This window comes from Pinus tabuliformis, chromosome 1_2 (genome assembly GCF_031772625.1).
Source record: "Pinus tabuliformis cultivar Carrire ecotype Pingquan chromosome 1_2, CPIR1, whole genome shotgun sequence".
Classification (NCBI taxonomy): Eukaryota; Viridiplantae; Streptophyta; class Pinopsida; order Pinales; family Pinaceae; genus Pinus; species Pinus tabuliformis.
Window position 1 is genome coordinate 880,011,356 of NC_142298.1, and position 6,276 is coordinate 880,017,631.

At 35.8% G+C, this 6,276-nt stretch overlaps 1 pseudogene; it reads left to right on the forward strand.

Moving 5' to 3' along the window:
• The first annotated feature begins 3,506 nt into the window (after positions 1–3,506).
• On the forward strand, positions 3,507–6,002 carry LOC149208771 (cytochrome P450 734A1-like; annotated as a pseudogene).
• Positions 6,003–6,276: the final 274 nt, after the last annotated feature.

Below are 6,276 nucleotides of genomic sequence, written 5' to 3' on the forward strand. Positions count from 1 at the left end.
TTGTACTGGGAGGAGGTATGGTAATGTGGAGAAATGGTATGGCATTAAACCGAATATACTGCAACTTCAATAATAGTGCATACCCGTGGTAATAACTGTGCATACACAACTTTATACACAACAATTCATCACAACATAATATCAATCAACTCATGAGTAATAACATGCCAACTGCAATAACATACCAAATGGCATGCCAGTTTTGGTTTCAATGCACAACGTTCAACCTCCAACACAAATCTAGTTGAGAGAGGTCAATCGGACAGTGTGCAGTATGAAATAGGCATGCACACAATACTAGCAGATCTATCCACAACATGTTATTTTCCCTTGAGGGTCCCACTTGTCTGACCAATCACTATCGTTCCCTTGTTGACTTCTCCTTAATCCCTGCCGTTGAGCTCACTTCTCCAGATCCAACGGATATCACATCATCTCCTCACCAACAAACCTAGACAATCTCCACCATTGATGGGACCCATCCAATCAAGTAGTTGTCACGCAATCTCGCATGAAATCTTGCACGACTTATATCTGGTCAAGAGCACCCGAGAAAAGTGGTTTTCTCGTGCTACATGTCGCCCGCTAAGTTTAATCACGTGAAATTTATGAATACCATTTCCAGCCTTTAGGGTGCGTGAGATACTGCTTACCACTTGCCGAATACTACCCCACGTGCTTAATTCATGTTTTAATAAAGACGCTTAAGCTTAGTATTAATCATTGATATTAATCGACTATGATATTCAATAAAATGGAAATTATAGAGTCTTGGCTCTCTTGGCTCAATTACAACAATTTCTCTGACCTTTTCAGTCCCTTCTGTATTTATATAATTGACCTCTGTAGCTGTGAGAGAATTACAATGAAATTACTCAGAACCCTTACATTCCTTTGCCCAACTCATTTCATTCATTCCTTCTGCGGAAATGTCGAATATCATTTCTTTCCTCAAAGCAAAGATGTCGAAATTCTTCTCCTTCTAGCACCAAGAGGAGTGTTGTCACAATTTCTCATGGTCATGGTTGCAGTGATTGATTCTTAGCCGGGATTACCGTTCCATTAATCATGGTGGTATCCCATGTTCTTTTGCTTCCAAGAATTTGTCGTTTCTTCTTCCCATGCAACTTTTTCTTCTTCTCCAATAGGCACTGAAAGTGGTTTTGCTAGAATTCAGCGGTTGAATATACAAGGCTTCACGGTTTTGTCTTGAACTTCTAGAAGATTATGGATAGGGAAGCATAGGTTTTATAATGTAGTGAATGAGACTAGGCGTTAGAATGCAGTGAATGAATTAATCATATTCGATAACCTACAAAGAATGGAACAATGACAGAGGTTGCAGCTATAATTTATATGAGAAAACAATCATGAAATGCAGAACTCATGACAGAAATGACCTGCACAGAAAAGCCTTAAAACAAGTGGCTCAAATATGAGCAGGGCAGGAGTACGCCCACTGTGATACCATGTTAAACACACACATGGCGAAGGCGGAATATGAAAGATAAGCATGAGAGTATATCTATTATTAACAAATGATATACATTTATAGTACATTGATATGACCTTAGATTTCATATTCCAAGGTCTCTTGGACTTCCTTAGACTATTTAGCTTCGACACCGACCCTTAGAGGATTGGATGTCCAATAGATCTAGTAAGAGTCAAGAGGAATCAAATCTCTTGAGGGGAAAACCTCTTTTAGAGTGAAAAGCTTGAATAAAAAATGTGCATTTTGACATATTTAATCCTCTTGAAGCTTGGTAAATTTGTGATTAAAATAGATATATACTGGTTTGATATATATAGACACACACAAAATGTAATTTTCATTGTTTAAATTACTTTTCTTAATGTATCAATGGATTTTAATTTTTTGAAAATATCTTGTCTCGATAATTTACTTGGGTACTTAAGTTGTGCACAATACACTTCTTTCAATTGCTTTATATAATGTATACATAGTTTTTTAATCATATATAATATATGCATAGTTGAAATTTAAATATTTACTTAATATATACATTGGAATATTTTATTTATGGACTACATTGTTGAGCACATGGTTGAGTATGGATGAAATTAGGCATCTCCTTAGGGTTGTAGAATGAGCCACATCTCCCTTATGCTACGTTGTAGAATCAACTTATCAACTCAATGAACAATATAAACATTATATAAAGCAATTGAAAAAAAAATTATAATTAAAACATTTTAAGCAGTGTCACTATTTTATGCCCAAGTAAATTTCATTTTATATATTCAAAATTACAACCACTCTCTCTTTTCTATATATATAGATTGAAATCTGAAATATTTTATTGGCATTTTGCATTCTAAAAGAAGTTTCCTTGTTAAGAGATTTCGTCCTTCTTGGCTTTTGCTAATATTGATATAAAATAAAACAAAACTTAGGAAAAAGATTGTCTCTGATTAAAATGGATTAATATTCATATATAAAATAAACAAAACCTCATGAAAAGTTATAAAAAAATACCAATATTGATATATAAAATAAACAAAACCTCATGAAAAGTTATAAAAAAATACTAATATTGATATATAAAATAAACAAAACCTCATGAAAAGTTATAAAAAAATACTTTGATTATGATCCTCGAAACGCATAACTTTGATTATGATCCTGGATCATATCATTTTTACCAACTTGTTTTTAATAAAAAAATTATTATCATGCATTAAAAAAAATTAATACTGCCAAACAATATAAGAGTTGATTATTCAAAAACAAAAGCTAACATTTTACATGTGGAATAAATAAAAAATATTATGCACAACTATTTCAAAATGGTATTACAATAATGCAATGTGGTGAAATAAACTTAAGAACTATTTCAAAAGTATTTGTTTGATAAAATACAATAGAATCATCAAAATATCGGCGCTGTTTTGTTGATACGTGTTTGTTTGGGTGTCAACTACATGAAAGGCGAGATCTCAATGGCGACAAGCTTTTCAGAAAGCTCTCCATTAATTTAGGTGCAAGTTACTTAAATCTAAATCTGGAGACTTAGATTCCATTAAGGTCCCAATCGAATAGAAGCAGCTTTCCATAATCGAGCAGAGGGGCCACTTTTGGATAATCATTTCTGGTAAATGCATTCATTGACAACAAACATGTTGCAGAATGTGCGCATGCCTGTATGCGCAATCTATGAAATGCCCCTCCAACATAGTCAAATTGTTACTAAAACCATTCGGTGAGTCTGTTCCATCTCTTTTTTAATTCAAATTAAGAGGATATTTTGCCAATAACACATCACAGAACGTGTCGGTTGATGATGCTGGGTGACGACTTAGAGCAACATATCCATGCGTCCGCTGTCACAGTGTTAGTGAAATTGCAGGTGAGTGGAAAACTAAACATTTCTAACATATCTACTTTACTTGTGGCTTATAATGCTTTGGAAAATTATATAATGCTGAGGCTTAGGCTATTAAGATATATTGAGATTGTGAGTGAGAGAAGCGATATTGAGATAATGGACGCAGCTTTTTGGATTTCTGGTTTAGCAGCTTGCGCTGTAGTTGTTGTTACAATAGTGGTGGAAGTTATAAGATTTGTATGGTGGAAGCCTCTGGACATGCAGAAACATTTCGAACTACAAGGAATAGGAGGCCCACGGTATAGGGTATTTCGTGGAAATATCAAAGAGATGATGAAAATGGCGCATCAAGCGAGTTTTCAAAATATGGGCTTCTCTCATGATATTCTCTCTCGAGTTCTGCCATTCTACCACGAATGGAGGAAGTCCTATGGTGAAGTATCGCTTCTCTTTATATTTTCAAATTTATGCTATTTTCAATGTTTAGAATTATAGTTCATTGGGCTTCTATACATTGTTTTGTCTATATAGGTAGCACTTTTCTCGTCTGGTTCGGCCCTACCGCAAGACTAACTATTGCAGACCCTGAGCTAATCAAGGAGATATTCTCATTCAAGCACGGTGATTATGAAAAAGCAGAGCCTCATCCTATTTTAAAGCACTTGGAAGGCGATGGACTTCCGAATTTGAAAGGGGAGAAATGGTGCAGCACAGAAGAATCATAAAGCCTGCTTTTTCCACAGAGAACTTGAAAGTAATATATTCAAATGATTTTTTTCTTAAATATGATCTGAAGCTATCCAGTTTGCTTAAACTTCTAAAATGAATATAATCTTCTATGTTTCATATATTTATGTGTCTAACAGGCATTGATCCCTGTCATTGCCGGGAGTGCCACGAATATGTTAAACAAATGGAAAAGTTACACTGAAGCAGGTTTGAATGAGATAGAAATTTGTGAGCAGTTTGAGCATCTTAGTGCAGATATCATTGCACGAGCAGCTTTTGGCACCAGCTACGAGGATGGAAAATGCATCTTTCAAATGCAGTCTGAACAATTCATCTTTGCTGCAGAAGCTTTACAAAAATTTTCTGCTTCGTGTTTTTCGAGGTCAGATATTCTTTAACGGTTCTTGAATTTGTCATATTTTAGGCTCATATGAAATATATTTCTTTTTTAAGGGGTGATATCGAATCTTTTGCCACTACTTTCATATTGGAATACATACTAGTGTAAAAACATTTTTATTGGTATAGCATTGAATTTATTTTCTGTACGTTCTTCTTTGAGAAAATCGAAGCCAACTTTTCAGTTTCTCAGGCTCTTTTTCAATTTTTTTAAAATGTGATAGAAGCACATTGTGGATTGCAAATTTTATGGGTATCCTAGAATCTGATGTCAGGATAGAGGTCAATTGTTTCGGCTGGTCAGCATAGAAGTCAATTGTTTCACCCCTCTCCTGACTATCACATTCTGGATATTCCATAAATCTGCAATCCGCCCATAGAAAGAGCGCACATTGTCAAGTTAATTTAATGGCAGTCTAAATCTGAAGAGAAGGGTTGCAAATGTGTCTCAGGTTTGTCCCTACAACCAAAAATCTGCATCAATGGAAACTGGCCAAAGAAATTAGATCGGCTTTGATAAAGCTAATTAAGAGGCGAGAAAACGATACAAGCTTTAAGAAACCCATTTCAAAAGATTTGCTAGGGTTTATGATAGATGCCAAAGAAAACACTATTGTGGGTGACCAGTCTAACGCTAGTCGTCCTGCGATTAGAAATGAAGATATAATTGAGGAATGCAAGACTTTCTTCTTTGCTGGAAAGCAGACCACTTCAAATATGTTGACATGGACAGTAGTTCTTCTGGCCATCCATCAAGACTGGCAGCAAATGGCTCGGAAGCAAGTTTTAGATGTGTGTGGGAACGATGATCCAGACAGAAATACTTTGAGCCAACTCAGAATCGTAAGATCAGAGATATATTCTTAATTGTGTGATAACGTCATAACTTATTGATATTCTTAATTGGGTCATAAACTTATTGATATTATTTTCGTTTTTTTTGCAGGTGGACATGATTGTTAATGAGTCTCTAAGACTATATCCACCTTTAGTGGCTCTGGTCAGACGGACAAAGAAGGAAACCAGTCTTGGGAGTCTTAATCTTCCACAAGGCATGGAGCTACTGATACCAGTCTTGGCAATTCACCATGAGCAAGCTTTGTGGGGAGATGATGTGAACGAATTCAATCCTGGCAGATTTTGTACTGGAGTTGCAGGGGCTGCAAAACATCCACTGGCATTTATTCCGTTTGGTGTTGGGCCGAGGGCGTGCATAGGGCGGAATTTCAGCGTGATTGAAGCGAAGGTTGTTTTGGCCATGATTTTACAGCGCTTCTCTTTCGAGATTTCTCCTTCCTACAGACATGCACCCACTGTTCTCATCATGCTTCACCCTCAGTCTGGAGCGCAGATCATCATCCGTCCATTGCCTAATTCAATGTGACATTTCTTCTTCCTCCGCTACAACGTTACACTATATTGCACAATTCTGTTCTTATGTCGCCAATTTGTTTATGGTCCTGGCCCCTTATTTATCCATGATGTCTCTCTTTTCCAGGGTGAGAGTAATGTTTAATAGTAATTTCCCACTAATATTGCACTTTATGATTCATAATACCCTCAACGCTCTGGGCATTCTGTCGCTCACAACGTGGTTGCTTCACAACCAGACATCAATGACCAAGAAATCATTTGATCTTGGATTATTCGAGTGTCGGAAAGGAAACGTCAATTAATATTAAATTATTAAAGAGAACATGCTCTATTTGTGTAACTTTTTGAAATATATCATCTTAATATTTATGTAGCTTTTATACATATTCATAGTTCACTATTTTTTAAGCGCATTGGAGGATGA